We start from the raw sequence: 18,456 nt of genomic DNA, 5'->3' as shown, positions 1-18,456 counted from the left end.
TGATTTGGAGATGGACTCATGTGGTTGGGGCCATAGATTGTGTCTTAGGCCAGGATTTTCCAACTTTGGGCTCCAAGTGGTCACAACCTTGCTCAAACTTTTCTAAATTGAATGCATGGCCTTTATACTATGTGGTGAACATGTTCATGATGAAAAAAAAGTACTTTGACATCTGTATGAGTGACTAGACATCATACGTGTATGATGTCTATTGATACACAACTGATTGACACTCATGGGATAAAATGTGTATAGCATGTGCATGGTGCCCATAGCCTCATATTTGAAATTTAGCTTGAAAATGGATGTCAAAAGCCAATAATGGAGTTTGTGTGTCCAAATTTCTGTGTGGGTGAATACAGGCCAAATGATATCCAGATGTGATGAAAATTTAATGGGAAGCTCCTAATGATGTGGTAAAAGTGTTGGAGTTGCCAAAAACACATCAACTTGTTACTTCAAGGGGTCTAGACATCATATGCATATGATGTCTAGGTTGGCAATTTTAGCTCAAATTTGGTGTACAACTAGCTCATGATGTGTGTATTGCTTTGATATGTGCAAATATGAATTTGGACAAGTTCTCATGTGCTCAAAGCCATAGAAGGTGTTTTCGACTCTTTGATTAGAAAAATGAGGTGTATAATGACCAACTCATGCCCAAACTTAGTGTAGAGGCTATATGTGCCATGATATACAAATCTGGATACTCAAAATGCTGACAGAACCCCTCTATGATAGGTCTAGATATCATACGCATATTTTGTCTAATCTTGCAAAATGGATATTTGAGCATGGGGATAGGATGTATATGCATGTGCATGCCTTGTGTTAATTTTATCTGAGTTTGGAGTAGTTTTCCTATGGATGCGTCCATGTTTTGGGCAAAGACTCCAACTTGGTGGTTTTTGGCTAAATGATGGCTTAATGTGGTCCAAATTGCATGAGACTTGGTGGGTGAGTTATATAATGCATGGTTAAGAGGCTGGTGCGGAAAAAATGACCTTTGCATGTGTAAAAGTGACAACCAGACATCATACGCATATGATGTCCAAAATGAAAAAATTGACTTTTGATGCATGGGTAGGATGTGTGCCAGTGCCCTAAGCCCTAATTACCAGTTTTCAACTTAAGAAGTCAAATATTTTGGCATAGAAACTCCCTGTTTGGCATTTTAGTCTCTGAAATGGATTTTTGCATTTGAGGATGACTTTCAGTGATGAATCTTCTTGAGCTCGATCACCCAAGCTTGTAGATGCAATAGGGCACCTTCCCATGGCTTTGGTGTAGCATTTTGCCTGATGGATACCCATTTTGATGATTTGTCTCTCTTATGTGTCTTTTTGAGAGGAGATGATCGGTGATGACCCGTGAGAGCTAAGTGACGCATTGCGTATCCGAAGCCTAGTATAAATGTTTTGTCCATTCCTGGTAGTGTGACCTTGGAGGAAATTACATGGGCTTGTAGATGACCTCGAGGAGTACCTACTCCTAAAATTTGGTGGCATTCTGGTAACGTTTTCCCAGATTGACTTCTGCGAGCTCCAAGAAGTTAGGTTTTTTTTTACTAGCCTGTACCAACATAGGATGTCATAGACATGTTCATCGAGCCTATGGTTAACCCTCAATCAAGTCTTTTAGCTATTGGGTTAGTAGTTGTTGTGTTATGGTCTTGTTTTTTTCTCTTCTTCACGATGCCACATTGCCGTTTTTGTAGGTTTTTAGCCATGAAGTAAGCATACAACAAGGAGGTCACATGGTGAGGAGCCTACCTCTCATGTTTGGCACCGATTGGTGTCCCATGTGCATCACACAAAGCCGTCAAAGTTTGCACACTCTAGGTCTCTCTAGCTCTCTCTCTAAATGTGAATAGTAAAAATGAGGCAGTAAGTGGGCTCAAAATATCTTGTATTGGGGGTCCCCGGGCCATTTGCCATGAAATTTGACATGTCCTCCTATTCTGTCGCGAGATACACTTTAGGCTCAAAAATTTCTTTATTTGGACTCCATATACTCCATTTTCATAATTGTACCCCGACTTCACCATAAGTTGTCCTTGACTTCCTAGTCACCCTTGTATTTTTCTTTTGTCGTTCCAACTCCATTTCACCTGCCTTTTCTATTTTTCTTTGTTTTTCCAAAAAACTAGAAAAAATAAAAGGAAAATAGCTAAATTAACTCAAAAATACAAAAAAAAAACATAATAAACCGCTATGTATAGTCATTTGTAATATTTTTGGACGGATTAGTACCAAAAAAAATCTATTTTTACATACATACACACACCTAGAGGCTGATTTATGGTGTTTGTCCTCTTATCTTTGTAGAATCTCATTAGATAAGGGCATATATACTTGGGTTCACCAAAAAAAAAAATTGCAATCAAACGCAACAAAATCTAAAAACATAGAAAATAGTGCCCTTTTAGTATTTTACAAGTCTATCGGGTTCGCATTGAGAATGCCTCGCCCCTCCTAGTTGGAGTCCTCCTGGACAACGGTGTATCACCCTACGTATGTGTTGTGCATATGTTACCAATATGTGCTAATGCAAGTCATCTAATGCAGCCCTATATGTATACTTAGTCAATGCATGGAAAACATTAATGTTGTGCAAGAGGAGGTATAAGTTTTCTTATTGGCATTCGATGTTGAGGTTTCCTATTATGGCGTTACCAAGAGGAGAGCGGTGAAATAATAATTGTTCTAATTGTGCCGCTCATTGTTTGCTTGACAATGGTTTGTGTTGCCTCTTCTGTTGACAGTCTTGTTTGAATGTAAGATCCACATATGGCATTTGCGTTGGCATTTATTTAAGTACCCAAATTTGAGTGTGGTCTTTTTGAGCTTGCCATAATTGCTATTGAGGTAGGCATCTCCTTCTTTAGAGACTACGGGAAACATGTGCAACCCCTCTAAGCTTGAAAACCATGTGTAACAAAGGCATAAATCCTATTCATGTGATGAAACCTAAAAGGCTATGTGTCAGAAGGCTACTTCCCTCATTTTGCCTATATATGAGGCACTTTGTATATGAATTCCTTATCTAGTTTTTTTGCATATTTTTCATCATGAATGTGTCACTTGTGTATCCACCATAACTCAACAACTGGTATCAAAGCCATGGTGTGTGATTAGCACCTCCTAATCATCATTTCATGATCCTAGGCTAGATTAGGCATAATCTTCCTACTAGATCCATGAGCTTCTCTTTCTTGGCTAATTGATCAATTCAATTTCTTTGCAGTAGCATTTAGATTTTGTATAAGTATCTTTTAATCTCTTAGGGTTAATTTACCCTTCAAGTGGTAGTAGAGTAGACTATTGTGTGGAGTGCAATGTTTGCCTTTGGGGTTTTCTGTGCTAAGGAGCTTGACACTTTTCATTGGAAGGTATGAGGTGGAAATTCTTGGAACAATCAAAGGTGGAAATGGTAGAGTGATTTGCATTGAGGGCATCAATTGAGAAGAACCGAATGGGAGCACTTGTCATCAAATCAAAGCCCACTTTATTTTGCTCCACGTAAATCCACTTGGCTACTATATGCGATTTCTCATATAATCCATACATTGCCACCAACTTCCCTGCACCATCTGTGCTTGCAAACTTACTCAATCCACCCATATTCTCACCAAACCTCTCTCAATTCAATCGGCTAGAGCCAATTGCTTACCAAATCTCTCACCCCCTCTGTGTGCCCAAGCTACCTTCCTGAATTAAGCCCTCAAAAACGTCTTGAAGTCTTCTACTGCGGCTTGCGACCCCAAACTTAGTGCCATCCTTTGTCCGCCTGCTTTGCATCAGCCACCCTTCAATCAAGCCCCAACCTCTACCTGCTGCACCACCTCCCAGGTTCCACCCCATCACTCTCACAACCTGCCTTTAGCCTTGCATCATTGCACCTACCGGCTGCCTCGTCCCTTGCCTTGCAACCTTGGTAGCAACCTAACCATAGAAGACAAACACAGCTAGTGCTACCCTTCCGAGCACACACATGTTGCTCGCCTACTTGCCCACACGGCCCTGATCAGTATGTACATCAACAAATATTTTGAAGTTTTCTTTTTTTTGGGCTTCTCAATCTAATTTCCTATATCAAGATTTTGTTCCCACAGTAATAACTTGCAGCACACGAAACGGATTTTTTCCAAAGCTTCATCACAAAGTTTTCAAAGCTCAAGGCATTTAATTGCAATTATGGATGGTAGCAGACACCTAGAAGCAGAAGATTCTAAAGACTCATTGACATTGACAACGAGGACAAGATCACACGACCAATCATATAGGCACAATGTAACTATTTGTCAACAAAGATCACTACTACCACAAGTTGACATGATATGGCCACCTGGGTTTCAACCCTATGAAGAAATCAACGAAAATGACATAACCAAGTGCATAGGGCGTATGCACAATAACTTGCTAATAAAGTTATCAATTTCTAGAACATTGTAAAGGGGCTAGACACTGACAATTATAGATATGGTTATCCTTCACCTTTCATGTTTAGGGGAGGAATCCTTAAGTCTTTGTGACACCATGTCTAATTGAGACCATGATTTAGTCTGTGTGACCGCCATAGTTTGCGTGACTATCCCAGTCTATGTGACTGCTTGCCTATGTGGCATTGAGTCTTGACCCAGCTTGCTTCAATATTGTCCATGCCTAAGGAGAGAATTGTTGAGATAGGCATGTCCTTCTTCAGTGACTATGGTAAACATGTGGAACCCGTCTAAGCTTGACAACCATGTGCAGAAAAGACATAAATCCTATGCATGTGATGACACCTAAAAGGCTATGTGAAGAAGGTTACTTCCCCCACTCTGCCTATATATGAGGCACTTTGTATATGGATTCCTTATCTAGTATTTTTTCATCTTTTTCATCATGAATGCATCACTTGTGTATCCGCCAACTAAACGATTGCTTGGATACACAAATTTGCTTTGCATTTTGTCTTTGGGCAGATGGACCTCTTGGTGTTGGTTGGATAGGAAGGGTTTTTACTAAAGAGAGGTTCTTGTTATACCAATTTGGAATCAAGATTTGCACTTGATTACCTTGTGCAGTAATCAACTTCTTCGGTTCCCATACATGATTGTATATTGGGGTTGTTTGAAGGGTTCACTATTTGTCTTTGTTGAGGTAATTGGAAGCTTGGTTTGTTGAAACTGTGGAACCTTTGCCTTCTTAACCCATAATTTCTTGGATGTTGATTGTGACTGTAGGGGTTTCTACTGCCTAGTTCTTTTTTTTTTGGATTGAGCCCTTGGACTATTCTCGGTGCTCAACTCTGCAGTAGTAACCCCTTTCCTTTGTTCTCTGGAATCCTTTGCTGATTTGGTGTAGGGAAGGTTTTTTTTCCCTTAGATTTTAAGTCCGCTATTAATGGGTTTGGTTTTTCCGCAAATGGAACCACTCAATTTTCTTTTGCATGCTAAATGTTGACTGTATCACAGCTCCATCAACCTGTACATTTTACTTTCCCTACCATGGCTGACAGAGAAATAAGGGATGCTGGGTTGGCCTATCTTCTACCACATATAACCTATGTGGATAGAGATATTGAGTTTAATTTGCAATCTTAGTGTTGGGATCAAGAATTTCATAGGCAAGATTGTTGGGATGCAAGTTTTGTTGCATCTTTTATGTGAATAGTCTCTTCCACCTAGAAAAGCCTTATGTGTCAAGCCATGTGAAAAGCCTCTTGCAACCTTTGTAAAGAGAAAGCCACTTGTAATGTGCATTGGCAGCCACCTTTTGACACATGAGCACAAAAGGTGGCTGCCAATGCACAATACAAGTGGCTTTCTCTTTACAAAGGTTGCAAGAGGATTTTCACATGGCTTGACACATAAGGCTTTTCTAGGTGGAAGAGACTACTCACATAAGAGATGCAACAAAAATCGCATCCCAACAATCCTCCCATATGTGGGTTTTGGTTGCATATCACTCACACAATCCTCCCCTCAAAACACACTAGGGTGAGGCACACAATTCACAAGCCTCCCCTTGAGCACAAAGTTGCCTCCCCTAGACACAAAGGGTGCAGGCACACAAAACATCAGGGTGTAGGCACACACAAGCCTCCCTTGGCACAAATAGAGGGTAAGGTACACAAGAGAGATAATCCTCATAGCGCATGTCGTTTGTTGTTTTTGGAGGATTTTCTCCCCCGCACAAATTGCAAAAGTTGTTGTGCTTTGCTCTGATACCAGTTGTAGGGTTAAGGAGGATGTGTTAATGTGCCATTCATGGCATAAGCATGCTTGGAGAGGTTAGTGTAGAGCTAATTGAGAGAGAAACTATTGCACAATACAATATAGAGTATGATTACAAATGATAAAGCTTAATATTATTGAGCAGAACCTGCCTCTATATAGGCTTTACAAATAGGCAGCCTTTTGTTGGGATGCGAGTTTTGTTGCACCTCTTATGTGAATAGTCTCTTCCACCTAGAAAAGCCTTATGTGTCAAGCCATGTGAAAAGCCTCTTGCAACCTTTGTAAAGAGAAAGCCACTTGTATTGTGCATTGGCAGCCACCTTTTGTGCTCATGTGTCAAAAGGCTGCCTATTTGTAAAGCCTATATAGAGGCAAGTTCTGTTGAATAATATTAAGCTTTATCATTTGCAATTATACTCTATATTGTATTGTGCAATAGTTTGTCTCTCTTATGCAATGGTTTCTCTCTCAATTAGCTCTACACTAACCTCTCCAAGCATGCTTATGCCATGAATGGCACATTAACACATCCTCCTTAACCCTACAAAGATCACATTAATATCAAACACCATATTGTACGGTGTTTTTCCAATAGATCTTTTCTAAGCTACCCTATAATCCCATAGTGTAGAGTGTAACTGTGGGTCCCAATTTTCTCACAAATTTGATACTATTTTTTTCAAGATAGTGCATAGAGTCTTATTTGTAGCTTCAGCCTGTCCATTAGCCTGTGGATGGTATGGAGTAGACTTCCTGTGAACTACCATGAATTCTTCGAAAAGATCAATAACTTCATTAATCAAATGCGTGCCATGATCACTAACAATTTCTATGGGTAGACCATATCTAACAAATATATTTTGTATAGAAACTGTGTAGTGGTTCTTGCATTTACTTTTTGTGTAACATTAGCTTCAACCCATTTTGTAAGATAGTCCATAGCCACAATGGTATATTGGGCATGAATTCTATAAGCGGGGGGTGAAGTTGGTCCAACAAAATCTATACCCCACTAGCAAAAGCTCTGGCTCCCATCATTGGTCTTACAAAAATTTCATCTCTTCTTATTGGTACTTTGGTACGCTAACAAGAATCACATCTCTTAACGTATTTGTCCGCATCCATGTGTAATGTAGGCCACCATATTCCTATGCTTGAGACAATTTTGGCCATCTTATCCCCTGAGAAATGGCCTTAACTAAGTCCTTCATGTACTTGCTATAGGATTGGAAAATATTTGCTTTCAGATGCACACATTGTGAGTTGATTGTCCCTTCCTCTCTTGTAAAGTTGATTTTCAATTAGTGCAAAATCCCAAACCTCTATTTCTATGGCCCTTTGCTGGGATCTAGGAGGTGTTTTCAAGAAATTCCTCGCCCGCCAGGTAGTCAATTATGTATTGGCTCCATTTTGGTGCAAGTGCTACTTGGAACAACGTCGCATGTTCTACCAGTGGTTTAGATCTGCAGGTTGCACAATTAGTAAAGTACTCATGAACATCAATGTGCATATTTTGGCCAATAAACTCCTAACTATTGCAAGCGCTCGTATGTTTTCATTTGAGAGAAATAAAATGATAAGTACTAAACATGTGATTCCAAAAGATAGCAGTTGTGATCTTTCAGACTTATGCATAATTGTACAATGTTGTATGAGCAAAAATGATACAAACGTATGCCAAGTAATTGGAATTATCTTGATTCTCAAACCATTTGTTTGTTAATTTCCTACCCCATTCTATCAAAGTCACCTCCATAAGATAGTAAGTTGACTATCTCTTGGGACCATTTGGGTGTCATTTCAATGTTGAAAAGATAAGCATCAAGGATGTCATCGTCTATCCCTTTTGGAGCTTCTCCATTTTTCAATTTAGAAAGGTGATCTACTCGTAAATGCATCTTTTCTATTTTTACCACGACAATAAAATCAAACTCTAGCAATATGATAAACCATCATACAATCCTTCCGGTATTGCAGGGTTTGTTTACGAGGTATAAGATGGCTTGATGATCAATGAAAAACAAGAATTTGTTTGCAAGCAGATAATGCTGAAATTTCTTAATAGCATATATCATCCAGTCCCTCTCTCTTCATGGTTGTGTAGTTCTTTTCAACACTATTAAGTGGCCTACTTGCATAGAAAACTGGGAAATCCATGTTTCCTTCTCTTGGCTGGGCCAAGATTTAACCAATGAAAAATGTTGAAGCATTGCTATGAACATGAAAGATCTTCTCCCAATCTGGTGCTTTCAATACTGGAGCAGATATGAGTGATTTTTTTAATTTTTCAAAGGATTTGTCACACTCATTTGTCCACCCAAAGGGTACTATAAGTCTGTATAGGGGCTGGGAAATGATTGCATACATGTGTATAAACCTCCTGTAGTAACCACAGTGTCCCATAAAGCATTGTACTTGCTTTGCATTTCTTTGGTCTAGGCATCTCTACACTTCCTTTTATCTTTTCTAAATCGGTAGATATGCCATTTTCTGAGACAATATCTCCCAGGATTCTACCTTGTCTAACCATAAAGATGCACTTTTTGGGGTCAAGACAGATGCTGAAATACTTTTCTGAGGTGATCTATATGTTCATCTCTCAAGAGAGAGTGCACACATAAGTCATCCATGTAGATTTCCAAGAATATCCTCAAGTATTATTTAAAGGCATGTGCCATCAATATCTAAAAGGAAACTGGGGCATTATTCATGCCAAAAGTCATCACTCTATATGTATATATACCCCATTCTGTGGAAAACACTATCTTGTATTGATCTTCAGGAGCAATGGTGAGCTGATTATATCCTAAGAACCCATCTAAAAAGGAGTATGCCCGCTTATCGACCACTCGTTCCAGGACATGGTCAGTGATGGATAAGGGATAATTATCCCTTATCCTGGCAAAATTAACCTTCTTTAGATTCACACACACTTGTAGTTTACCATTATTCTTAGGCACTACCACAATGGGAGATACCCACTTAGTGTGTTCTATCTCGTAGATCAACCTCTTTTAATTCATCAATCTCCTCCTTGATGCGCTTAGCAAATGTCTCATTCAGAGGCTAGGCTTTGCATTGGATTTTAATGGGATTGTGTGATGGCATATCGTAGGATCTACTCCCTTCATGTCTTTATATGACCAAGCAAACACATCCTTGTACTCCTTAAGAAGACTTATGAGCTTCTTCTCCTCCTCCAAGCTTAGATCTATTGCTATGTAGGCTAGCCATGGATCTTCTCTAGATCTTGCTAAGTCTATCTTCTTTGCATCCTCAGGCCCATCATCACTATCATTTCATGCTAGATAGTGAACTTTTTCTAGTGTAATGGCACACTCATTTTGTCCACATTTTTCTAATCTTCTTCTTCCTCACTTTCTAGTTCCATTGTGCATACTTCCCTGAGATTTATCTTAAGCTCTTGGTACCTCTTCTTTCTCTCCACCTTGGTCCATTTAGTTTCTCCAAACTCGCTCATCCCTGGTTATTTTGTTTGTTTGAGTTTTGTTTCATATTGTGACCTTTTGGTTGGTTTTCTTAGGTCTTGTATGTTCTCTTTTGTTTTTGCATCTTGAGTTTTAGTGAACCTTCTCGATAACTTGTCCTCAACACAATCTTCAGCCTATATAAGAATCAAATTGTGCTCTATTCCTTAGCAAAGGGTTCTCTCTGGGTTTATCTTCAGCTCTTTTTCTTGTAATTCTCTTGGCGTCTAGGTTTTTGATTCGAAAAATCATAAAACATGGCATCCATTAGTTTTTGTTTTGTTCACTGGGGTTGTCAAAAATTCATTATCGGCGTCATGCTCACATTCAAAATGCTTTGGAGAGTCATAAAACTCTTTGTCCTCTCTTTTTATCGTTTGATCATCTTTGGTTTTTTCCAATTCTAATTTCTCATCATTTTCATTTACTATATTAACCATATAGTATGGAACCACGTCATATCCATCTTTGTCACACAAAAAAAATTGTGGGGCCATCCGAAATAGCATACACATCTAGGCTTGGGAGGATACGAGTCCATTTGAATGGCTCTAGAGCTTCTTTGGGGAAGGTTTTAAGAATGCATTCCTTATCTTTAATAGTAGCTGTTTCGAGAATACACTCTTCTCGTTTCAAGCTCCCACAATGTGAGGCTCCACACATCCATAGCTCCTTCAGCTTGCCTAACCAAGCTGGAAGCTCAGATCTTGCTACTAAAGTTGAATTAAATTCCTCAACTAGGGTCTAGTTTACATCTCTATAGCTATGGTCTTTAAGGTTTATGTGCATTGTGGTTTCCATGTGTATGATATATATGAAATCATACCCCCAGTCTTGGACCATCTTAAGTTGTTGCATAAATGGCCATCCAAGTATTATGTTGTAGTTGTTCCTCTTGCCAAAATTCACTATAGCAAAGGGTATGCTCATATTTGATGCTGCAAGAAGTACCAATCACTTTCTCTAGCAGTCCTAGGGGTCTCTCTGTATACCAATCAACTAGTTGCAATTTCATCATGGTTTCTCTCAAGGCAGGTTTTCCCCATTTTTCCAAATTTCCTAGGTGGTGATGGCTCATGAGCTTCGCTCTATCAAGAATTGCCAAAGTTGTCACACCTTGGAACTCTACTGGAACTGTAGTATTTCCATCTTCACCCTTGCAATAATCTCCTACCTTGTTCAATCGTACGGTCTTGTGTTCATTTGAGGTTTTTCTAGTGCCCAAATTCCTTGTCTTATCTACAGTGTTGGATCTCTTACTCCAAACTTCTCTAGACATTTTCCAACTATAGCCCACATGTTTGGTCGTGTTTGGAGAAATTTTCTAATTTAGCTGTGGGCTTTTCGAGTGTTTCTTCAAGTTCATGCCTCGGTGGGATTATCGTTGTTGGAGCTAGAACTTCTATCTAGCCCTTTGGATTACCGGCCAGTGGCTCTAGCAAAGCTTGGGCAGTTTGGATCATTTTTTGACACATCTCCAATCTTTGCTTTTCTAACTCAACGTAAAAATACATCATCCATTTTTGTTCTTGGTTTTGGTTAGTTTGGAGCCGCGCTTAGTAGGCTTTCATAAGTGTGTCTGGAGGTTTGTTCACCTTTTCAACATCCTCCAAAACTTGCACTTTTTGGTCTCTTTTTCTCATTAGGTTTTTTGACCTCTAGATTTGAAATTCAAGATTAGTTTGATTCTCTAATCTCTCTAACCTGTCCCTAGTTTGTTTTAACTCCTTCTCTATGGGTACCTATTCAAGTTTCTTCCTAGCTTTCATGCGTGCCTTCCTAACCTTCTAGGTGTTGTCAACTTTTTCATTCATAACTTGGTACATCTGTTTTGGGTTCCTCCATTATCAATTATTTCCTTGCTTTTTTTTCCTTGTTTTTTGAGCTTGCACTCTTGTGACAACCTGTATAGGTATCACCGTTTCATTTTTAGAACCGCTACTTGACGTCATTGCACTCAAAATGTTTAACATTGTTTTCAATGTTTTATTTGGGGTTTTAGGATAGTCACTGATCAAACGAGTAATGCCGCAATTTGTATAGTATACATTCACTCTAATGATCTTTGTATGAGGACATTCTTTCATAAGGTGGTCACCACCACATTTATAGCATGGTCCTAAAGGTTGGCATGGAGCTCCTGGAGCCGCTCTCTCCTAATAGGCAGGTCTTTGTTCTGATTACCCTCCGTTGGCTATGAACAACAATGTGCATTCATCCAAACTATATCAACCTTCTCTTGTAGTACTGTCGATGGTCCAACTTTACCAATCATGCTCCAAGGTTTTGATGCTTTTGGTTCTTTGGGTGGGTAGTATGCTAAACTAGTCCCATATTCACTTGGTTCTTCGTATTATACAAGCACATATACCAGGACTTGTTCCTCGATTCCTCTACAGTGAGTGCATACCTAATACCCATTGGTCTCGTTCCCGGTAGAGGTGGCTGTTGTCCCAGAACCACCGGTTGTGGCCGTCCCCGGCTATGGTCGTTCAACCCCCGCTAGTCTTGGAAAATTTATTGCTACTAGTGGTACCTAACATGGTGCTACTTGGGCTTATTAGGAAGAGGATGGGGTCTAGGAGGGCCTCTATATTTGCCATAAAATTATAGAGGTGATTAACATTTGGACTAATAGATACATGCCATGTGTGCAAGAATGGTGGGTGTGTAAGAGAGGTCAAAGGATGTACTTTTTCCCCCAAAAAGGGGGAGTGTAAATTTATGATTTTCGGCCTTCCATAACTCCTACATATGATTTCCGATTTGAGTGGAGATTTTCGATCTAGAATCTACACAGTGAGCTTTTTCCATAGATATATTACATGATATACCTTTGCCCGCTAGATTTTAAATTTTATTTTGGGGGAATATTTGAATTCAAATAAACTAGCCATTTTAACTGTTTGAATTCAAAAGTTCTCCTTTGATTGCTTTCTTAATACTAAAGGTTTGACTCCGTTAAACTGCCAAATAAAGAGGCCCTCCTAGACTCAATTCTCTTCCTAATGTGGTGGAGCATATTGTCACTCTCTCACATGTCCATTGTTGTAGTATTAATCTTCTGTAACATGATTCATCCATTTTTGCTCAATGGCACACCACCTAAGTTGCTTCGTTGTGGCTTAGAACACGGGCTTATCCTTTTGAGTACTTTTTTGATAAATCTCTCCTAATTTACCGTTACCTCTCTTTTTGTGCTGACTTTGTAGACTTAGATCCACTTTGCTATGATGATGAGTTATCATCCAAGTCCCTATAGTCACCTTTTTTGTAGACGACTAGGTAAGAGGTTTGGGTTGATAGTTGTTTACATGGAGAATTTGATGAATTTGAGATCGGAAGGTGTATTCAAAGAGAACGGAGAGTGCCCAGGGATCAAGTTAGCTTAGTGTCAACAAAAAAGAGTGTAAACCAAGCAAGGATAGAACCTTTAGCACCAATCATAGAAGAGGGCAGTGATCTTGACACCTCTTCCGAAGGATCATATCAGTGGTGGATGGCTAACCAACAACTTGGAGGTTTCCAGTAGCAAGGGGCCATGGGGGGTAGCACTTCTCAAAAACCCTTAAACATGCCAAAATACAGTGCAACTTTTCTTATGGGAACCAATGATCATGGGGCCCTGAAGTATTGATGTTTGAGGGTTAGCAGTAATCATGGTAATTGACGATGGGGATAGACTTCACAAAGAGGAGAGAACCCACTATCTCATTGTCAAAGATTGAGAAATTTACAATCGGTATGGAGACAATGTAGAAAAAGGGAAGATGGTTATGGATACCCAATAAATACTTCCTAAAATCAATCTTTCCAAAGCCTACTACATTAATGACAAGAGAGTGGAGAGAATAGAGATGATTCAGGAGAATATGGGGATTTACAAGTACAAGGAAGGAAGAGTCACCACTTACTACCTATCATAATAATCAATATCTAATTCTCCTAAATGATTTTCTCATATTAAACTGATCATTTAATGTGGGGAAGGCCAGGGGAGAAAAAGCTAGAATATTGGTTAAGCTAGCAGACCGGCCACAGTAGGGATCCAAAGGAGGGAAAATAGGGATCCAAAGGGGGGGCCATCTGCAAAAGATCCATGTGCAACAATGGGCTAAAAAGACCCTAAGGTTCAGCCCATTAAGACTTCCAAAATGTTAAGGTTCCAAAATTCAAAGGTTGTGTCCAAAAGGTCAACCATAGGGAACATTGGATGTTTTGTGTGTACAAAAGTCTTCTTCAAAGCCTACAAAGGAGGGGGCGAGCCCATTTAGTAGGGGATGAGAGAGAAAGCCACACACACACACACAGGCTCCCTTTACACAAAGGGAATTAGGGACACATGTCAGCTCCCTAGGCCAGATGCCCACAAGGTGTGCCCAATTCCTATTGGAAGACCCTTGAAGTGGACCAATGAGAATTAAGCTAGAGTAAATCTAGTTTAATTAATTTAAAAACATTTAATAAAAGAAACCAATGAGAATTAAGTCTCCTAGAAGACTATTGGGCAGTCTCCCAAGGGGTCCAATGAGCATTCAGGAGCCCAATGGCTTGCCTGATTCCTATTGGCCAGGAGACAAAGGGGTCCAATGAGAGTTTAGTTTAATTATTTAATTACCTAAATCTCTCATAAAAGGGGAAAGGGGGACACATGTCAGAAGGCTATCACTTATGCTGCTTAACACCCATTGGCTTGACTTGGGGAGGTCCAATGAGGCAAAATCCAGACCAATTTAGCAGGAAGGGCTCGCCCAAGAGAGAGGGGGGGCTGATTTTTGCTTGGTATTGACACACACACACTCAGACTTGACCATGTGTGAGGAAAGAATACTCTATCTCCTCCCAAGCTTTAATGGAGAGCTCATCACCTACTCAAAGCTTGTGAGATAGAAGCCTACATCAACACTCTCTTGGCATGTGGATGCAAATCCAACCAAGAGCCAAGCTTCAATGCATGCTCATCTTCTCTCCCAAGCTAATTACTAAGCTAAGCTATGCTAATATGAGTGATTATGTGAGGAGATGTACATCTTTCTCGTAAGATACTCCTTCTTCCTCTCAATCTACTCTCATACCCTGCTAGCTCTCACCATCTTCGAAGGTGTGTGAGGTCTTGGGTCTGAGAACGGGGATAATTCAAGTTGTGTTTGATTAAGTGTTTTGCTTGGTGCATGAAGCTTCCATCTTCATTGCACTAGCTAGTCTTGAAGGAACACAAAGAATTGTATTGTACAATGTCTCTCTTGATGGGAGAAACCATAATACAAAGCCTTTTGGAGGGGGGACCGGCTCCATGCAAATCCGGTCCTCAACTGTTGTCAATAGCTTAATTTCTCTCTCTTTTGAAAGTATTGTTGATGCTATCTAGCTAGGTGTTATGCTTTTTGTTGCTCTCTCCACCCAAGCACTCTTGTAATTCTCATTAGTAATCTATTCTAATGAAATGCCCACTATGTTCATGCTAATTTCCGCTACACATAAGTTATTAGGCCATTAAATGTTACACTACCGGTACATGGAACCCATTGTGAATGAGTCAAGCATGGACAAAGTCATGTACTTATTTTTGTATGATTTGAATGGGAAACCATATTACTATTGTTGATAAGTACATATGAGAATACTAGCCAATTCACCAAGACCATGTTAGAAACCCAAGCAAGTCTACAAATCTCTTTTTGGATGTTTCCAACCAAAGACTGAAGCTTCACATAATGAACAAGAACAAGAAAAAAGAGGCCAAGCAAAGGTATGATCACTTGCTAGACCAATTAGGAATTATGGATTAGGAGCACCTCTAGGGGAGGAACGTGCACTATATCCTAGGCCAGAAAGAGCTCATATAGGAGGAATGGAGGATCCGTTGTTTAGAATGACATATCACCGGAGGATAATACCTTCTCAAGTCCAAAAATGGGTCAATAAGAAATATTCTAAAAATAGAGATCCGAGGGATAATGTGGGTGTCTTTGTGCATGTCATAAGGGCTGAGGAAGTACTAGACTTTTCCACACAATTTGTGGCATTTGCGTTAACTCTAGAGGAGGATGTTGTCACGTGGTTCGACTCGATTAAACGTAGGGATTTTGAGTTAATGGAGGAGCTATTCAACGAGTTTATCGAGGAATTTTCTCAAAGAGGGATATCCTCTAGTATACTTTTGTAGATCCATAGGTTCAAGCAGAAAGAAGGAGAAAACATTCCTAAGGTTGAAACACTACATCAAATTATGCTCAGTGGAGGAGTTACCAACTCAATCCTGACTTATGTTGATATTTATTCAAGGATTGAGGACTGCGGAGATTCAAAAGTATTTGCATATGAAGAAGAGCTCAACTCTAAATGAGTTGACCAAGGAGTCTCTATACCTAGTAGAAAATTGTGAAGTCTGCTTGCAGTTGCTCCTTTGTCATGCATTTCTTCCAAGCTTCTTTTCACACTAGTAGAATACTTTGCAATTCTAGCTTATCACCCACTTGTCGGTTCCTTGGTTTTGGCTATCTATACAAAACTTTAAGTCTATAATTCTTTGTCAAATCAGTAATTCTCACTTACTACTATATATAGGGATAGGACCCACACATGAGTATCAAGCCCTAACCTGATAAGACACGTGGAATGCTAGGATCAAAGGAAAGACTTTTCGAGCAAAAAATTCTCAATCTGAGCCCTAAAAATGGCCTATAGACATCATACATGTATGATGTCTAATTTCTCAAAATTGACTCAAACATGAACCATGCACTCTCCTTGTTGTTCATACTCTAAATCTAGGCTTACCTTGAAGTTCTAACCCTTGTAGATAGGTCAATCTCTCCTATGTAGGCCTTGGTCACTACCAGATTCTCCAAGAGGTTAACTAATCAAATAATCATCCAAATTGGGTGAAATTTGGTCTTTAAGCTTAATTTGGGGTGTTAAACACCCTTGTGAACTCTATTGTGAGCTTTGGTTTCTAGAAATGTCCTTGAGACATCATACGCGTATGTTGTCTATTTGGCCAAAACAAGGTGAATTCACTCCGGAGATCCTCCAACACACTTGCTACTCACTGCCACTTACAAAATGCAATTTCAACACCTATTGTGCTATATATGGTCAAATCAAGCATTCACTTTGCTCAAATATATCTCTTGGTCTCTACCAGCCTTAAATTGCTTCAAATTCAATGGGACTTGGTCTATTTATTTCTTAGATGCTCTTAATCACAATGGATCACAAAAATGTGCCTCCTAACCCAAAATTTGACCTCTCAGACATCATATGCATATGATGTCTAGGTTGTCAGAATGAAGTGATGTTTCTTCCCAAGGTGCCCCTTGATGTGTGTAGCATGCACATGTGCTCACAAAAAACTTTGCACCTTATCACCCCTTTTTGCCAAGGAACTTGCCAAAAATAATAAAACACTCTCAATACTCAATTTATTTTCCTAAATGAGATGAAACTTGTTGTATGTGCTCCATACAATATGCCGACTATGGGTATCAACTCAAAAGTTGAGTTTGAGTGCCAGATCTACCCTTGAAACATCATACACATATGATGTCTACTGGTGAGGTTTTGTCCAAAATTCATGCACAAGTATCCACAAATATTCAACATTGCTTCCCAAGTACTTTACCAATTTTCCATGCAAAAATATGCTCAAAATCACAAGTTTCCTATTTTTCCATTTTTACATACGACTTTTGTCTTTTGGGGACCAATTGTTGGTCAAAGCTTTAGTCTCAAGGTGTACTTAGGGTAAAACACCCCTTTAGAACACTCTGGTGTAATCTGTTTTGAAAAATTTGGTCTCTTGCTAGGCCCTAAGACATCATATGCGTATGATGTCTGCAGCTAAAAATTTGTTGTTTTCTCATCCAGATCTCTTTCAAATGTGTTCTTTTATGCCCAACATCATTTCCTGTCCTTAATCCAAACCGGATCATTGACTTTGACTAAACTGCTTGGAACAAACACTTGCTTGACTTTCCTTTGCTTTCTTAAGTACTTTAGCTGATATACCTTTGCTTTCCTGGGTGTCTCCTTAGAGGTTTTTGTTGGGTCAACAATTGACTTGAAACTTTGAAAGCGTGACTTTCTTGAAAAAGCTAATCCATGAGGGTTCTTTGATGTAGAGGCATATGCTGTCACACCTTCTTTGCTAATTGGTGGAGGTTCCACTTTAGCTTTACCTTTGTCTACATGATTTGTCTTTGATCTTGTGACTTTTGCAACTTTGAATCTAGCATTAATGGTACGTGTAAACTGTTGCTTGTTACCTCTTGGAAAAGAGAGTATTAGCATTGTATCTTCTTTGTAAGCCTTGTGTTGGTCTAACCACTGATGTCCAAGGATGACATCTGCAAGCATTTCCTTTGAAGGCTTCACCTGAAACTTTTCCTGCTCTTCATGATTTTGGATTCTAAGTGTAGCAACCATTTCTTTTTGACTTGTAGACTTACCCATGATGTCTCTGTTACCTGGCTTAACCTGATTAATCTCTAGAATTCTCTGAATGTTATCTGCAACCATATTGCAATTTGCTTCTTTATCCAGTAGAGTATTGCATCTGACACTTGCTCCTTTTGTACTGTTGAGAACTACACCTATTCTCATTGTTGATTCTATTGAATATCTCTATCCTGCATTTGCCTTGGTCTCATCTTGATCTAACAGTGGCTCTATGGAGAGTGACTTGAGACTTTGTGTTCCACTCTGACTTACATTGGCTGAGTTGACTGGCAATGAGTGATTGAT

The sequence above is a fragment of the Adiantum capillus-veneris genome, chromosome 22 (genome assembly GCF_014529385.1).
Source record: "Adiantum capillus-veneris isolate H3 chromosome 22, ASM1452938v2, whole genome shotgun sequence".
Taxonomy (NCBI): Eukaryota; Viridiplantae; Streptophyta; class Polypodiopsida; order Polypodiales; family Pteridaceae; genus Adiantum; species Adiantum capillus-veneris.
This window is presented reverse-complemented; position numbering follows the sequence as displayed.